Source organism: Acinonyx jubatus, chromosome E2, assembly GCF_027475565.1.
Source record: "Acinonyx jubatus isolate Ajub_Pintada_27869175 chromosome E2, VMU_Ajub_asm_v1.0, whole genome shotgun sequence".
Taxonomy (NCBI): Eukaryota; Metazoa; Chordata; class Mammalia; order Carnivora; family Felidae; genus Acinonyx; species Acinonyx jubatus.
Window position 1 is genome coordinate 14,859,175 of NC_069396.1, and position 19,762 is coordinate 14,878,936.

General features: G+C 35.9%; 1 long non-coding RNA gene across 1 annotated transcript in view; it reads right to left on the reverse strand.

Annotated features, from left to right (window-relative positions):
* The window catches only part of LOC113604343 (uncharacterized), a 436,767-nt gene that overhangs the window by 196,541 nt on the left and 220,464 nt on the right, over positions 1-19,762 (reverse strand). Inside the window, exon 9 of the long non-coding RNA XR_008293481.1 lies at positions 19,216-19,350. This is a non-coding gene — a long non-coding RNA (uncharacterized LOC113604343). The remainder of the gene's footprint in view (positions 1-19,215; positions 19,351-19,762) is intronic.

Here is a 19,762-nt window from a genome sequence, read left to right on the forward strand (position 1 = left end):
TACAATGATGTTTTCCTACTTCCATGATTTGGATTTTTAATTGAATTGGATTGAATTTATAGGTTAATTTGAGGAGAATCTAAATATTTACAATATTAATCCTTTCCATTTAAAAACATGGTATATACCTATGCATCATTTAAATCTTTTTTAAAAAATGTTTTTTCAATAAGGTTTTACAATGTTCTCCCTGAAGTTTCTCTAAATATTTTGTTAGATTTATTCCTAGGTGTCTACAATTTTTGCTATTGTAAATTGACATTTTTCTAAAATTACATTTTATATGGCTTGTTGCTGATGTGTAGAATGTAAATGACATTTTGCTTATTAAATGTGAATCCAGTAATCTGACTGCATTCTTTTGTTAGCTTTAATACTTTGTTAGATTTTCTTGCGTTTCTATGTAAACAATTATTTTTTTTGATGTTTATCTATTTATTTTGAGAGGGAGAGAATGAGCTGGGGAAGGACAGAGAGAGAGAGAAAGGACAGAGTATCCAAGTAGGCTCTGTGCTGAGAGCAGAGAGCTTAATGTGGGGCTCAGACTCACCAGCCATGAGATCATGACTTGACCTGAAGTCAGATGCTTAACTAACTAAGTCACTCAAGTAGGTGCCCCTCTATGTAAACAATTATATCATTCACTTTTTTATTTATTTCTAATCCATATCCTTCACTTGTTTGCTTGTCTTATTTTTGAACACACACATATGAATTAATAGTTGGTAACTCATTGTAACTATAAATGGAGTCTGCATCTTGAAACTAATATGTTAATTATATCTTAGTGTAAAAAACAAAAATAAAAGAACTAAGCCTCCTTTTTTTCATGTTATTGCTTTTTAGTATTTCAGTTCCTCTTTTTTGTACCACTCCAAAATACATGTTATTTTTTTTTATTGTCTTATAGTTAATGATGATTTAGATTTACCTACATATTTTGTCATTTTCTTTGTTTAGCACTGCTTTGTCCCTTCTCCACCTTGTTTCTGGGTTCAACTTCCTTCCTTGTGAAGAACATTTTAAAGTATTTTTTCCAGTAAAAGCATGCCAATGATAAGCTCTAAAAGTTTTCATTTGTCTGAAAATGTCATTTTTTAAATTGTCACTCTTGAATCAAAACTTATCAGGGTATAGAATTCCAGACTGGGAGTTGTTTTCCCTGCAGCATTAAGAAATATTACTCCAGGGGCGCCTGGGTTGCTGTCAGGTGAGAATCCAACTCTTGATTTTGGTTCAGGTCATATCTCATGGTTCATGAGTTTGAGCCCCGCCTCGGGCTCTGCACTCTCAGTGCTTAGGATTCTCTCTCACCCTCTATCTCTGCCCCTCTCTGCTCTTTCTTTCTCTCAAAATAAATAAATAAACTTAAAAAAAATTACTCCATTGCCTTCTATTGTCTTTTGTTACTAGTGAGAAGTCTGCTGTAGCTATTATTATTTTTCTATTTTCAATGACCTTTTTTATTCTCTGAAAGATTAAAAAGGATTCTCTACAGGATTAAAAATTTTTCTCTTTGCTTTTTGTATTCTGAAGTTTCACTAAAGAATTTCTTGGAATGGTTTACCAAGATTAGATTTTGTCATGCTCCTTGAATCTAAAGACTCATGCCTTTCATCTGTTCTAGAAAATTCCCAGTCATTATCTTTTTTAATGAGTGCCTCTCCCCATTGGTTCTCATATCACCTTCAAACTTGTTTTGTTTAAAATATATTTTTTTATTTCAGTATTGTTGGCACACAATGCCACATCAGTTTCTGATGCACAACATAGTGATTCAATGTCTCTACGCACTATGCTATGTTCACAGGTGTACTTACCATCTGTCACCGAAGTATGCTATTACAATTTCATTGACTATATTCCCTGTGCTGTGCCTTTTATTCCTGTGATTTATTCATTCCATAACTAGAAACCTATATCTCCTACTCCCCTTTACTTATTTTGTCCATCCTCCTCTTCCCTTTCCCTCTGGCAACCATCAGTTTGTTCTGTATATTTATTAATCTGATTCTCCTCCCTAAACAACTTATTGACAGCTTGGGGAGCTTAATTCTGCTATTTATTGTGTTTAATGACTGTCGCTTACTACATAGAATTTATTTTGGTGTTATATAACATTAAATCGACAGCTTGGTGTTATATAACATTGAATCGACATCTAGTCTCAAAGGCTTTTATCTGTAAAAGGTACTTCCACAGAGTTTTATGTTAGTTCTTTCCAGGGGTTTTACTGTTCCAGAGCAAATTTCTATGTTAATTCCTGGCTTTGGTAGTTACCAAACCATGCAGGTACTATAAGTACCATGCAGGTACATATATGAGTCTCCAGACTCATATATGCAGGTCATTGCTATTATTAATAAAAATTATTGTTTATTTTATTTTTTTTTACATTCAGTCCAGCCCAGGACTGATAAGCTTCCTTATTATTTCCCTGTTCAGTAGGTACATTTACCCCCTATTCTATCCTTTGAAAAATTATGTATTATTTAAGGACCTCAGAATGCTGATTTTTTAAAGGAGGAAGTGTGAAGCAAGTGATATTTTAGTTCTAGCCCTTTGGATTATGTGGGCTCAGGGCCTCACCTTCAATCGACTCGGGATTGTTTATTCAAGCTTCTAGATTTCCAAGACCAAAAAACTTCATCTCCCACCAGATTCAATTTCTTAGGGAAGTCACAGCCTCAGTGCACATGTTTACCACTCTGGTTATAAGTTCTAGTTCATTTCTGAATTTCCAAAGGAAATTCATTCTCTTTTATTTAGATTTCCAGATGATTATAGCAAGAGAGTTTCCAGGTGGTCTAGTCTACCATACTGACAGAATGAGAAGTCCTTTCACACTGTACTTTATTTTCTACTACTTCAAAACCCATACCCTCCACTCTGGTCAGGATTTTCTTCTTTCTAGCCTATTTTTTAAAAGGTTTATTTATTTTTGAGAGAGAGAGAGAGGGAAAGAGAGAAAGAGGTAGAGTGAGAGGGAGAGAGAGAATCCCAAGCAGGCTCCAAGCTATCAGCACAGAGCCCAATGTGGGGCTCAAACCCACAAACTGTGAGATCATGACCTGAACTAAAATCAAGAGTCGGACTTAAGTGACTGAGCCACCCAGGCACCCCTCTTCATTCTAACCTACTAATATATCATGTTAATACTTCTGTACTTTTGCTAATGTGATTTTACTGACTCAAAATACCTGGCCTCCACGTTGTCTACCCTAATTCTAGTTTTTAACAGTCAGCTTAACCTTCATCTCTTCCATGATTTTCTTATTTCTCCAGTCATCATTGACTTCCCTTTCCTCCACATTCTCCTAGAATAATAGTCTGTACTTAGTCTTGGCTTATGCATGGTTTTCTATTATTTGGTTTTGTTTCTTTTGTCTTATTTCACATTCTCAATTTTAGGAAACTGAATTTGAAGACATATGATATCCTTGTGCTGAATAAAGCACCAAAAAGACCTAAGATATTTAATATGTGTTTTTATTCCTTTAATGTGCTAATTATAATTAATAACCACATAGAAAATCAATAATTTGTGTAGACCTCAACTGTGACAATACAAAAATTAAGATTTTTTTTTCTGTTAAAAATCAAGATAATTTTCTGTACTAAATCAAAAGCAAATGTTATGCCATGCATTTCCACTGAATAAAATTCTACCATCAAATTCCATTTGTAACTCTATAGTAAATGTTATATTGTAAGTCTTTCAGAGGAAATTTTATGTTACTTTATAAGTAGAGAGTACAGAACTTGCGACTTTAAAAAAATTCTGGAATCAGTAAAACATCTGAGAAAAACTAAATAAAAATGCAATATACGGTTACATTGTGATGTGATGTCTCCTTAGATTGACATGTTAAAGTTTACGTTGTAGATATTCCCTTTAAAATTTTTTCTTCCTGTAAAATTCAAAACCTTGAAATTATCAATCATTGCATTTATTTCATGGGAAATTTCTTAAAACTGTATAAGATTTGCCATATATGTCAATACATACATTGGTGAGGAAATTTCATCTTCTAGAGTGAGTATATGAATTTAAAGAAAAGTTGTGTTGTCTCCATAGCACCAGAGCATTCCCATTTTTGTGTAATCCACACGGAGAGCTGCAGTGGGACTAATTCCTAGGGGGATTAATCAGCTTTGGAACAGCCAATGCTTATGCCAGATACAGGCTGGCAGGAAGCTGATGAGGCAGCACAATGAATGATCTACCATAAAGGCCATGGGCAAGAGGTGGCCATTAGTCTAGAGCTCAGTAATGCACTCTTCAAGTACATTACTCACCAATCCATCAGGCAACATGCTACAGAACCAAGAGATTCTAGCACTTTTAAATTTGTAATGCGATGGCTGCCAGCCTGCTCTACATGCCCTAGGTTACAAGGGCACAGTAGTGTGGGAGGAAGGCAATTCATTAGGTGTCATAGCCAGTATTTTTCCTATTCTTTCTTCTGTGTGTACTTAAGAAATGGGCCTTCCATTATCCACAGATTAATAGTGGAAAGAATGCTCTGGTGTCTCTATTAGCATTAACTACTGGCAGACACTCTCCCAGTGCCTAATCGGCAGAATTTTCATTAGCTAAAATGAGAAAAACTTGTATAGGAAAATATATGTTATTTCTTATTCTAAAATACAGCTACATAAATATTCTACTAAAATAGATTATCAAAACAAACCCAATTTAGTAAATAAAAGCCACAGAAACATAAATATGCCAAAACTTAGATGTAAATCAAAATGGCATGTCTTTTTTCTATTCAGGCAGCATTTACCAAATTTAAAGACTTTTACTGCATATGCTATAATTATAATTGAAAGTGAGGGTTTAGGTAAAGAAAGCGATGATGTTTACTAATGATAAATTTTCGCCATCTGTAAGATACGCAATTAAACAAACTGCAGTCATAGACAGAGAGGTCGTAGGTTTAACTTAATTATGGTAGCCTTATCAATTTATCCTGAGATTACAACTTCCTAGTTCTTTAGGGTTTCAATGTCTTTTCTTTTATTACAACGGTAGATGTAATTATAATTTTTGAATGTTCTTGCTTGGTAATATAAAAGGTTGGCAAATCCATGTTCCTACTTTTTAAAGTATACTGTAAGATCCAACTGTGTGTGGACCACGATGCAGAGCATTCAGGGTCATGAAGGGAAGGGAGAGGCACTGTTTCAGCAGCAGAAGTTATGTCCTGGTGATAATGTGCAAGCTAAAGTTTCAGTTGGGTCACTGTGGTGATAAAGTTCACCAGAAAGGAGGGAATTAAAAATTAGCCATTCTTGCTTGAGAAACATAGGAGGATCACCTCTCCTGACAGAGATGCCTATCATGTCAGATTGTATCCTATACCAGCACTTTCTCAGCGTGTGCACGAAAACCAGCAGCACAGATTTACATATACTCAGATCATAATAATGGACAATATTCACTTAGCACATACTGAGAGGGCCTGTTCTTGATTCGTTACTTATAGTAACTCATTTAATCCTCACAACAGTTCTTTGAGTCTACACTTCTTTTTAGAGATGAGAAAGCACAGAGAATTAAAGCAATTTACAGAAGTAAATTAATTTACATGAGTCCAGATTTGAATCCAGGCAGTCTTGCTCCAGAGCATGCATTCTCGACCACTTTATACTGCCTTGTATACCCTTTCCAAAGATTCCACATCGAGATTGCTATATTCAGTAAATCTGGTGTGGTGCTCAGGCATCTATGTTGTTTAAAAGCTCACAGACAGTTGTGACGCACAGCCAGGATGAAGAACCACAGATCTAGTTCAGTTATCTAGCCTGTCCTTCCTATAACATGGCTCCCCAGGACAGGGCTATACTCTTGTTTTATATCACAGGAAATGCCTTGGTGTATCACACTGTTATATGCCATGGTCTATCAAACCATGTGCTAAATGGGTTACAGGATGGAGTAGTTCTGCTGTCCTCTGTTCTGGGTGTATCTCAATCAGAATACAAGGCTCAGTTCTGGGCATCATAGGTGGACAGAAAAAGTCAAAGAATAATACTATTATTGGGAAATATGAGCCATGTAAAATAATAACTGGTTTAAGAAACCAAGGATACTTTGTTTTCAGATGAAATGAATTAGAGGCAGATATGGCCATATTCAAATATCTTAAGAGCTGTCATGTAGAAGGGGAATGAGACTAGTGCTGAAGCCCTTAGAGATATAATTAAGTCCTGTGAATGGAAATTAAAGGAAGACAGACTGTAGTGTCTAGTGGGAGAAAGAATTTCCTAGGGGTGAGAGATGCTCAAAGATAGAACTGGTTACAACAAAAAGTTCTTAGTTGTCTGTTACTAGATGTTGAAGTGAGATTTGCTGACACTATTATAGAGAAGTTTCAAGCATTGAATGTAGTTGGTTAGAGCCACATTTGGGGGTTCACTACAACCCCAAAGGTCTTATTCTGCATGTATCCTTGGCACAGGCTGGGCTAATGTGCAGCTAAAAAATGGGCACAGTTTTAGCAGCTGTTTAATACCAGTATCTTTTCTGGTTGGTCAATGACCAATATATGTCAGTGATTAGTATTTGTGAATATTCTTCCCAGAGTATTAGCATCCAACCAATTCAACAATCATATTTTGAGCACATGCTCAGGCCTTAAAAAAAAAAAGGCAAATGACACATGGTCTCTACTTCTAAATCTAGTGGAGTATACATATATACAATAAATAAGGTTGAACCATATGTTGTTGACATTCAATCATTCCTGACTTGTAAAAACAATGATTTAATGTGGTTCAGCATACTACAACTGCTAAGTGCTATCATAAAGATACGTAAAAATGCTATGAGAAAAAAGATGAGGAAATCATTAATTCTCTCTGAGAAAGCCTATGGGGACAATTGTATTCATGATAGCTTTGTTTTTTTTTTTTAATGGAGATATTTAAATTGTATTAAAATGCAAACTGGAATGCAAACTGGTACAGCCACTCGGGAAAACAGTATGGAGGCTCCTCAAAAAATTAAAAATATAACTATCCTACAACCTAGCACTAGCACTACTAGGAATTTATCCAAGGGATACAGGAGTGCTGATACACAGGGGCACTTGTATCCCAGTGTTTATAGCAGCACTTTCAACAATAGCCACATCATGGAAAGACCGAAATGTCCACCAACGGATAAATGGATAAAGAAGATGTGGTTTATATATACAATGGAATACTACTTGGCAATGAGAAAGAATGAAATCTGGCCATTTGCAACAACGTGGATGGAACTAGAGGGTGTTATGCTAAGTGAAATAAGTCAGGCAGAGAAAGACAGCTATCATATGTTTTCACTCATATGTGGAACTTGAGAAGCTTAACAAGACCATGGGGGAAGAGAAGAGGGAAAATAGTTTCTTTTTTATTTTTTAACATTTATTTATTTTTGAGAGAGAGAGAGACAGAGCATGAATGGGGGAGGGTCAGAGAGAGAGGGAGACACAGAATCTGAAACAGGCTCCAGGCTCTGAGCTGTCAGCACAGAGCCTGATGTGGGGCTTGAACTCACAGACGGCGAGATCATGACCTGAGCTGAAGTCAGACGCTTAACTGACTAAGCCACCCAGGCGCCCCGGAAAATAGTTTCAAACAGAGAGGGAGGCAAACTCATAAGAGACTCTTAAATACAGAGAACAAACAGGTTGATGTGAGGGCGGGAGAGGAGAAATGGGTGATGGGCATTGAGGAGGGTACTTGTTGGGATGAGCACTGGGTATTGTACACAAGTCATGAATCACGGGGATCTACCTCTGAAAGCAAAAGCACACTGTTTACACTGTATATTAGGTAACCTGACAATAAAATGTATTAAAAAAAAAGCAAGAAATTTTCAGGTAAGCAAACAGGAAAGAAACTTACAGAGATAATAGAAGAAGAGAAGGGATGGAGAAATGGAAAGCATTTATGATTTAGGATTAAAAACTCTGTTTCCTCATAATTCTTATAATCTGTAACAAAGCTTGTATTCTTTTTTTCTTCATCCTTTTGTATCTGTTACTGAATGGTATCAATGTAGTAATACTTTCCCTCATTAGTATACATTTTATGATGATGAAATAGGAAAATGCATATATTTGGGCCAAGGAGCATATGAGCTAGTGGTTAAGGGCATGCATATTATAGACAGCTGGCTATGGGTTCTAATATAAGCTTTTATGAATAGTGGGCCATGGGTAAGTTATTTAGCTTCCTTGTGCCTCACTTTCTTCATCTATAAGGTGAATATAATAATAGTATGTTTTATCTTACAGGCTGGTACTTGTCTACTTCTTTTGTTAGAAAAATAAAAGTGATTTTACTTTATGCTCTCAGTTTGTATCTGGAGAACATAGAACATTAAAAGATAAATTTTTGACACTTTTTCTTCAGGTAAATTGTCCTCATGTTTTCGACAAAGTGGGACAAGTGAAAGCTCTCAAGTAGGAAACCTGCCCTTTGAAGTTTCTGGGCTACCTCAATACCAGAAAAATTGGCTCTTCCAAAACCACACACAGTTAAAGCAGTATTTATGAGGAGCCCAGGGACTTTTTCTGGGGGGGATAACTTCCTGCAACTAAATAACTAAATATTCTGAATAAAAGATTTACAACATCCTCTTAAATATATAGCTGAGCTCACAATAAAGTAAGGAAAATCCTTAGAGGCAAAGAACTAAGGAGAAGCATGAATCCAAAGAGGTAAACATGCTAAAGCCAGCAGCTGCCCTGAGGGCATCTGCCAATCCCCACAAACCTAGAGCTTCTTATTTGAGAAGCTGGAATGGAAACCCCAACTTAAAATCAGGATTCTGGGAGATACACTTTCAGTGAAAGGGTGAACTAGAAATTCTGCCCTGCAAATAAGAAATAATAACATATCTTTTTGGCCTTTGCTAAAGTTGGAAGGGACAAAAAGTTTCTCCTGTATTCGTACAAAGGTAGCATATAATTTATAATCCAAATGGAAAATCTTGTGAAAGTGGAAGAAGGCATTATTAATAATTATACCAAAATAAAGGGCACTTTAACTGGGAAAATTTGGATGTATGAACACCCTAATTCAGAACCATAGGTTAGTTGCCATGTCAATCCTGGGAACTGGATTGAAATCATACTACTTATATGCGATGAAAAATATCCAAGCTGAAAAATTAAAGTAACACTTGGTCAATAGTTCTTTCCAAGCACCTAGGACAAAAAAAATGCAAATCCATTCTAGGAGTGTTTATCCTTAACCCTGACCTCAGAGAAGTTGCTCAGAAAGAGTCCCAGTTTGCATGATTTCATAATGGAAAATAAATTAAAAAATCACAAAACCCATGAGGAAACAAGATAGTATGAACCAACAGAAATAACAGAGAGAAAAACCTGGTGAAGAAATACTGTACTTCAAATGCTGGAATTACATAATTCATAATATAAGTATGTTTATGTATAAAGAAATAAAGGAGAGAATAGAAATATAAGTCAGATATAAGAGAATATAAACATATTTTTGACAAAGACTCCACTTTATTATTTATGGTAAAAATAATAAAAATTGAAAATACAATGGACAGGTAAAACATCAGATTTGATATTGATGAAGAAAGAATTGGTGAACTAGAAGATAAAACTAAAGAACTTAGCTAAAGTAAAGCACTGACATAGAGGTGGAAAATATGATAAAAGAAATTATGATATGTGGAGTAGAACTTAAAGGTCTAAAAACCATCTATTCATAGTTTTTAAGTATGAAAGTAAAGAAAATTTAAAAAGATATTCAAGGAGATAATTACTGAGAATTATTCAGAAAGTTGGAATACATGAATATTTAGAATCTAGAAGCATAATGATCCCGAGCAGGATAAATATAAAGAAACCTTCACATACATTTAATTCATCAAAGTGAATCTGCAAAACACAAAACATGAAAATATCTTAAAAGCAAAGAGAATGACAATTTATCATAAAAGAAAAAACACTAATATCGGATTTCTCAACTGCAACAATGGAAACTAGAAAACATGGATATATTTAAATTACTGAGAGAAAATAATTTGCAACCTAAGCCTGTATCCTGAGGAAGTCATCTTTAAAGGATGAGCATAAAAAAAAACATTTCAGACAAAAACTGAGAGTTTTGAGCAACTAACCCTCACTGAGGAATTCTTCAGGGCTATTCCTTAGGAAGAAGGTAACTGATCAAGAAAGTCATGTGGTACAATAAGAAATGACAACAAAAAAAACTTTAGACAGGGATACATTAGATATGGGTATATTTAAATCAACACTGCTGTATAAAACAATAACATGAGGTCTTTACTTCAGGCAATAATGGTGTAAATGATATCAGAAAAAACTTCCTATAGATAACAACTATATAATCTAGAGACTATACATACTCTGTCTGTCTTTTTCTGTCTCTCTCTCTACATATAAAAGGTAAAATTAACAAGTGAAAAACTGAATAGTATGCTTTAGACATGTACATTTCACTATATGTGAATTTTAGCTAAAAAAAGAACTATAAGATATTAAATTCCAGTTAGTATGCTTACTTTTGCAATGATATCTGTTAGCAATTTGAAAGTAACTTCTTTGAATTCTAGGCTAGAGAATGAGCAAATACGTTGAGGATAATGGAAGCCTAATTTCTCACTGTTATAGAAGGGGATTACAAATATGGAAAGGGGGAGTACTAGAATATAACATATGGTGTTAAATTGAAATTGGAGTTATGATCCTCAATCCTCTTATGAGGATAAACACACTTTTTGACAGAAAAATATTGATGTAGGGGTATATATATATACACACACACATATATGTATATAAAAATATATGTATGTTTTAGAAATATTAAAACATAGTTCCTAGCTCAATCAGTTTTGAGAGGCTAGAGGCAATGATAACACTAACATCAATGAGCACATTTAGTGCACAGAGCTTGGTTTCAAAATTCTACTGTTGGGGCACCTGGGTGATTAAGCATTCAACTCTTGATTTCAGCTCAAGTCATGATCTCACAGTTTGTGGACTAAGCCCCACACTGGGCTCTGCTAACTATTTGCACCCTGCTTGGGATTCTGTCTCCCTCTCTATGCCCCTCCCCAGCTCATATGCTCTCTTGCTCTCTCACTCTCTCAAAATAAATAAATAAATATTTTAAAAATTCTGTTGTCCATTAAAGGCAATTAGGCTCCACAGGAAAAAGGCTAAATTTTGGACTGGAGTAGGGAAGTAAAAGATGAGCCTGGACTGTTTTGTTCCAGAAAGCAAGGAAATGCTCAAAGAATGGTGAGGACATTGGGGCGCCTGGGTGGCTCAGTTGGTTGGGCATCATGATCTCCCAGTTTGTGAGTTTGAGCCCCACATCAGGCTCTGGGCTGACAGCTCAGAGCCTGGAGCCTGCTTCAGATTCTGTGTCTCCCTCTCTCTCTGACCCTCCCTGGCTCACACACACACACTCTCTCTCTCTCAAAAATAAATAAACATTAAAAAAAATGGTGAGGACATTAAAAAAAAAAGAGGCAGGACTGTTTAAAAGGACTCCTACTTGAGGGGCATCTGGGCAGTTCAGTTGGCTGAGCATCCAACTTTGGCTCAGGTCATGATCTCACCATTCGTGAGTTGGAGCCCCGCCACGGGGCTTGCTGCTGTCAGCCTGTCAGCACAGAGCCCGCTTTAGAACCTGTGTCGCTCTGACTCTCCCTTGCTAGCACTCTCACAAAAAATATTAAAAAAAAAGGACTCTTACTTGACAAATCTGGGACAATTTGCATATCAAAATAAATGATGACAGCGTTGGACTACAACATGTAGAATAAAGTAAATGTCTATGAGTTCATACTTGCCCTATTCAGTTCATATTGCTATAACAAATTATCATAGACTGGGTGGTTAAAACAACAAATATTTATTTCTCCAGTTCTAGAGGCTGCAAAGTCCAAGATCAAGGTGCTGGTGTATGGTGAAAGTGTCTTTCCTAGTTTGGAGATGGCCATCTTCTCCTGGTATCCTCACATGACTGAGAACAGGATGTCTAGCTCTCTTCTTTTTCTGAGGATACTCACTAATCCCGTCATCATTCTATTGGGAACTAGGGTTTCAACATATGAACTTTCTTAAAAATTTTTTAATGTTTATTTATTTTTGAGACAGAGGGAGACAGAGCACGAATGGGGGAGGGGCAGAGAGAGAGGGAGACACAGAATCCAAAACAGGCTCCAGGTTCTGAGCTGTCAGCACAGAGCCCGATGCAGAGCTTGAGCTCACCAAACGTGAGATCATGACCTGAGCCAAAGTCTGATGCTTAACCGACTGAGCCACCCAGGTGCCCCCACCATATGAATTTTCAAGGGGGGCAGTGTGGAGACAAAAACATGCAGTCCATAACAATACTGATATAAACAAACAACCATAAGGGAGAAGGTAAAGATATTCCTTACATTAAACTGTGAAGTAATAAATAGAAAATGAATGGTGGAATTAGATAATCATTTGGTTGCTAAAACTAAGAGGTGAAAGTTTGATGAGGAATGCAATATTTACATAGTCTCAAAGTATTTATCCACACATCATTTATTAGTTAAAAAGAAAAAACCAGTAACTTATACAGTGGAGAGAACCTGGCAGATACCACCTTAGCCAAGTGATGTAACTTATTATGACCTGTGTTAGGACAAACCAATTATCATTAGCCTCCTGACATGATTTTCTGAGAAGGACTCATCATTAATTCTGTGCTATTTCTGCCCCAAATAACATATCTGGATGTAATTATGAGCAAACTTTATGAAAGACCAAATTGAGGGGCTTTCTATAAATGTAATTGGCCTTCAAAAATCTCAAGGTCAAGCAAGACAAAGAAAATCTGAGATGTTCAAGATTGAATATGCCTACAGAAACATGGCAACTAAATGCAACATGGAATTTGGATTAGGTCTTAGAATGGTAGGTGGGCAATGGCTGTGAGAACACTGGAACAATTGACAAATACAAATAGGGACACAGCAGTATACTGTTAAATTTTGGGATATGGACAAGTGTACTTTGCTTATGTAAGAGAATGCCTTGTTCTTAGGAAATACACATTGGAATCTTTAGTGGTAAAAGAGAATTACACTGTCACCTTTCAAATTACACTTAGATGGGGATAGGTGGAAAGGAAGAATAGAAAGAGAGAGAATGATAAGGCAAATAGAGCAAAATGTCAACAACTGGAGAATTTGGGTACAGTATATATGTGTGTATATATCTATATATATATGTATATATATATGAATTTTTTGTATAATTTTATATAATTTCTGCAAATTTATGGTGTATTTGAAATTGTATAAAAATAAAATGTTACAAAAACATCTAATTTCTATGACTGAAAGATAAGACAAGACTAAGACACTGGAAAACATCAAATAAATGGAAAGAAACAATTTGAGTTAAAATATTCTAAAATTATTGTATAGTCCTGAAAAGGGGTAGGAGTCTTGGATTATTTTTAGATTTTATGTATGCATGCATATTAGAATTTAAAATGTAACCACTAAAATAGTTGTAATATAGTAGATAACTGCTAAACCAGTAGGGGAGCAAAAGAAAAAGACACAACTCAAAATAAGAAATTTTTCAAAAGACAAAAAAGCAGAACAAATAGCACAAAATACAATGGTAAAAGAAATAGAAACATATTAGTAATCACAATAAATGCACTGACTCACCAGATAAAAGATTTTAGATTATAGAGTTTTAAAAATTCTCTTAGGATGTATAATAAAACGCTAAAACCTAACAAGGAAAATAAAATAAGATTGAAAAAAAATGAACAGAAGAAATAAACAACTGCTTCATAGAACTGGAAATTCAAATGGCCTATAAACTTTAAAAGATGTTCATCCTCTCCACTAATCAGGGAAGTGTTGCAAAATGTATGGAAAGTAGAAGAAATCACTTGCTGTCCTCCCATAGTCTTTATCTTGTTTGGTCAGAAGACCACCGATTTTTGCCTGGGCACATAACCACTTGGAATAAAGACCTCATTTTCTAGTCACTCTTGTAGCTTGCTGTCACTGTGTGATTAAGGTATGGCTAATAGGTTATGAGCAAATATAGATTGCTCAGATTCTAGGAAATGTTTTTATAAATGTCAGGGAGGGAAGGCATTAACTTCTTTCTCTCTTCCTCTAAGTGGTTGAAGGCAAACATGATGGCTAGAGATCAGGCAGCCTCTGTATACCATAAAGTAAAAACCACATGTTGAGGATGGTGGAGCAACAAGAAAGAAGACAAAGACCCTAATGAGCCTGGAGCCACCATGCTGCACTAGACTGGCTACCTCTGAACCTTATCTAGCTGAAGAGAAATAAATTTTTGTTGTTGTTTAAGCCAATGTTATTCATGTTTGTTTCTTTGTTTTTGTCAAGCACAGCCAAACCTAGTTTGAAATAATACATGAAGAAGCGAGGACTGCTGATGGGAGTGTGGATTAAGATAGCCATTTTTGAAAGCAATTTAGCATTATCCAGTCAAATTGCAGAGGGAAATATCCTATGACCCAGGAATTCAACTCCTGGGTATATATCCTAGAGAAATTTGCAGATGGGCCTTGGGAGACACAAACAAGAATTTCAGAACAGCACTGATTTCAATGACAAAGAAAGTGGAAAAAACCGATCTACGTGTTTGGAAGTTGATAAAGCATATTCATATAGTGGAATATTTAACAGTAAAATAAATGAACAAAAGCTATATATATATCAATGAATGAATCTCAAAAATATAAAGTTGAATAAAAGAGGCAAATCACTAAAAAATACATTGATATGATAACATGTTTATTAACATAAAAGACTACACTGCATTTGCCCTGGGGTGGAAAAAACTTTGGGGTATCAATCCCAGAAAGCATTTAAAATATTGATATAAATATTGGCAAAGAAGATAGTTTTAATGTCTGGACCAGCAATATCCAACAGAACTTTCTACACAATGATAGAAATGTTCTTTATCTGTACTGTCCAACACAGTAGCCACTAGTTATACACAGCTTTTGAGCATGTGAAATGTTAGTGCAAGGAACTGAGTTTTAAATTTTAATTAATCTTACTTATATTTAATAGTCACACATGACTAATGCCTACTAGTCAGTATAGGTCTAGACAGGGATGATAGTTTTCCAATTCTTTACATATATGTTTGCATATAACTCAAAAGGAGCTCACAGAATAATGACCTTGCTATAATAAATTTATGCTTATATCCATTTATTTACTTATGTAAACAAGTTTTCTCAAGGCTTACATCAGCAAAACAAAAATATAAATAAAAATTGATTCAGTCCAGCCAGTAAAATTCATATACAGACACATGAACTAATGAGGGAGGGAAGTTCCATGAATCTCATTAATAGGTATGTTTTTGATAAAACTTTTCTTTTTATTTAAAAAAAATTTTTTTAATGTTTTTTTTAAAATTTATTTTTGAAGGAGAGAGAGACAGAACATGAGCAGGGGAGGAGCAGAGAAAGAGGGAGACATAGAATTTGAAGCAGGCTCCAGGCTCTAAGCTGTCAGCACAGAGCCCGATGTGGGGCTCGAACTCACGAACTGTGAGATCATGACCTGAGCCGAAGTCAGACGCTTAACCGACTGAGCCACCCAGATGCCCCCAAAATTTTCTTTTTAAAAGTAATTACTTATTATATTTAAATTGTTTTGATCAAATTGTATACAAAAAAAAGACTATAATTAAAATTTTTTTAATGTTTATTTTTTCAGAGACAAATAGCATCAGCAGGGGAGAGGCAGAGAGAAAGAGAGGGAGACACAGAATCCAAAGCCGGCCCCAGGCTCCAAGCTGTCAGCACAGAGTCCGACATGGGGCTTGAACTCGCTGACTGCAAGATAATGACCTGAGCTGAAGTAAGATACTTAACTGACTGAGTCACCCAGGTACCCCAAGAATGACTATTATGTTATTTTGATACAAAAGGAATTTTAATGCCTAGAGCAAGAGATTCCCAAACTCTGAACTTTCTCAGCTCATGGGACCCTTTTCTTCAGAAAAGAAAATCCCAACTTAGTAATAGTTCAGGTCATGCCCAACAGATGTCACTCTGTTTCTCAAAAATTTAAAAAAGTCCTGCAGTGTCCCTGTGAGTTCACTGTAATGCCCAGCGGTGCCTTGGTGGTACACTTTGGCAGAGGTGCAGAGTTTGGGGTCCATGGACAACTGGACAATGTGGATATAGGACAAATGGGACTATTTTGTATTCCTGATGTTTATGAGTAGTCTTCAAAAGTCACTTAACTAATAGAAAACATATAGGACACCTACACAAAGGCGGATTTTAAGAACTGACAAAGACTATGACTAATTTGGGGGCAGGTTAGTAGGGAATGATGGGACTACCTAGTAAGTATCTTCATTACACATTACAAAGTTTACATTAAATATTCTACAAAACAAAAAATGAATAGGTATGCATATATATACAAATATACTAATGCATATGACAGGGAAATGTTTTTAATTGTTAGGACTGTACAAAGCTATATTTAACTTAGGAAATAAGCTTCTTCCAGCTCACATCCCATTTTCCCACTTTGAAGGCTACTTTCCCACTTTGATGGCCACATATTGGTAAGACAGTCTGATGAGCTCTTCCTTGTGATTGAATAGGTCATGCTAAAGAAAATCGATCTACCCTGGGAAGGTTTAAAAGAAGAGAGCAGAGAAAGAGGAAGGTGGGGAGGGTGGGGAGGTGCTGGAGGAGCAGAAAAGTTCTGTAGAGTGGGAAAGAGAAGTACAATGAATCGAAAACAGTGTTAAGGTGGGTTAAGAAGGAGAAAGAGAAGGGTTATGGATTAACAGGTATTTCTTTGAATCTACAATAAAATGATGATAGTTGTACTTTCCCTATTATATTTATAAATTTATTTTCTTTCTGGCATTTTCTATAACAGTACCTATCTACAGTTTAAAACAATAGTTTCTGGAAAGCCAGAGAAGATAGATCCTCAAGAATAGAAGGCATAGAAGTATAAAGTTATATCAAAATGAAATATTTCTAGCTAAATAGATATATGTATTTTGAATAAAATATTAAGAAAGTTTATTCAACACTGAACTCATCAATTTTTTATAATAAACTTGGAAGAATTTTAAGAGTAGATGCCTTGGTTTGCTTATTACTGCTTTGCATTATGAGAGAATGATCCATGACAAACTAAAGAAAGTTTTTCCCCATCAGCAAGGATTTTTAAGAGAGAAGAAGTTCCCATTTTTATCTTTATTTGAGAGAGAGAGAGCAGGGAAGAGGGACAGAGGGAGACAGATAATCCCAAGCAGGCTCCACGCTCAGTGCAGAGTTTGACACAGAGCTCAATCCCAAGACCTTGGGATCACAACCGAAGCTGAAATCAAGAGTTGGAGGCTCAAGGGACTGAGCCACCCAGGTGCCCCTAGAAGTTTCAAATTTTAACCGACCTTTATGGAAACAATTTTTCTCAGATCACAATGCAAAATTTGAGAAACTCTGTGTTTTCTCAAAAGACTTCCTTATCCAAATTCAGTCTTCCTCTCATCCCCCCTTCCTTCCTTCTGATATTTAAACAATTATCCCTTCTTTCAGTTCCTCATCAGTACAAAGGTGACAGTAAGTCATTTCACCGAGTTGTTGTAGAAGTAAAGATACTGTCTGAGCAAGCCCAGCACAATCCTGCACTATCATATATTGTAAACCAGAGAAGTTGTTATTTCTCCACTCTCTCTTTTGCTTTGGCCTAAATGAAACACTGTGTGTGTCTTCATGTTCTTAACAGCAGACTGGAGGTCCATTTTTCTAAATTTTTAGAGATGAATTCATAGCACTGTGGATTATATGAGAACTTGGAAATTAAAAAAATTCCTCCCAACTCTCAATAATGTGTCCTTCACTAGTTCATTTTCTATAACTCTGGGAATTTCCCAAGGCTAACTGGCAAATTTTTCACTTCTTTGACATTATTCTTCTTTAAGGTTCTAGATGAGTCTTAGGACCTAAACCAAGTTTGGGACATTATCTACTCATCTACACATACACTTCTTACCTTCTTTGTAGTTCCCTATTCACCAATGTGCATAGAACATTTAATTTAAATGCCACAAGTCTTGCAACATATTGAAAAACAAGTTCATTTCCCCTACCCCTGAGACCTATCTTTGCACATTTCCCCATAATTATCCACAACACCTTCAGTGTTTCCAGGCTGATAGCCTTTGGTGTCTTCCTCCCACTCCCCCATTTTAACCAACAATTATAGATTTTACTAGTCTTTTCTCTGTAATAATTTTGGGCTTCACTTTTTGTCCGCATTATAATCGCATCACTTCCTCACCTCACTTCCCCATTCCTCTACTTCCCAGCTGCCCTTAACTAACTCATGTTATGGATTATCACAATGGTTTATTAGGAATTCCCCTCATCATTTGACTTTTCCCACAACAACATATCTTTGAGAATATTCGTACAATATTTTGTTCTTCAGTTCAAGTGTCCACAGTGGCTGCCTATTCCTTATTTTACAGAAGTTTAATTAGTAAGTCCAACACTAAAGATATATCATGATTGGAACTACAATTTTATAAACCACAATTTTACTTCCACAAAAGACATGCTGTTTCAACTACTGTGCTGCACTTGCTATCCCCAAGTTTGACTTTTCTTGCCTTCCATGCTTTGAGGTCTGCCACAGGTATAATACTGCCAAAAGAACACCTTCATTAGTGTGATGAGAGTGGGAGATCATCAAAAGGAAGGGAAAAACTTCTGCAGATGATCATTTGTTCTGCAATCAAAAAAGGAATTCAACTGAATTTTTTTCCTGCCTTGGTAGCCTAGATTTTAACTTTATACTACTACCTTCTTTCATCTTTTGAGATTCATAGGCTTCATCCTCTTCAAAATCCAGTTCAAAATTTAACTTCAGGAATCTTTCCTGGATGACTGTACATGGACAAAATATACTCAGTATCTGTGCTCTTTATTTAAAATTTTTCTGTATGCAGTTGTTGATATAGTATTATTATAGTAAGTACTTTTGGGTACATGCTTTTCAGTTTGTTATATGTCTATATATACACTTCTTATCATCAGCCTAAGACACAAAATAATGTCATATTCCCTTTAATTTTCAAATTAAATGTCTCTATCCCTTTATTTTCTCCTCAGGATACTCACTTTGTTGAAAACTCCAACACCTCTGGGGATGCTTATTTAGACTTAAAGATCAGTTCTGGGAACCATCTTCTACTTAGTCAATCAAGGAAATAAATTCTTTCCAGCTGTTACCAATGTCACTGGCACAAGATACACCTGTTGAAACAAAGACAACTCAGTAGGCCCAACGCAGTCTTTATTGTAACTATTAAAATATTCTGTTACCATACTCTGTGTTTAGTACTGGATGAGCCACAATAAAATGGACACAGCTTTCTGCTGAAAACCTGGTCACCCTGCCCAGAGAAAGTCTGCTTAGCTTATGAGCCTGTGAGAACCCCCCAAGGCACGGAAGGGGCTCAGCTGTGCTTAACCACTTTGCTTTTGGGGCTTTGGCTCACAGCCAGGTCTTCACATACTAATAGATGAGTCTCAGATCTTTGAGGCTGGCACATATGCAGTTTTTTCTGTAAGGCTGCTAGTAATACCCGAGTAGATGAATTTGAAGAGATTTCCACACTCAGCTACCAGAGTGACTAATACAACACTCTCTTCCGTTGGTTTTTTG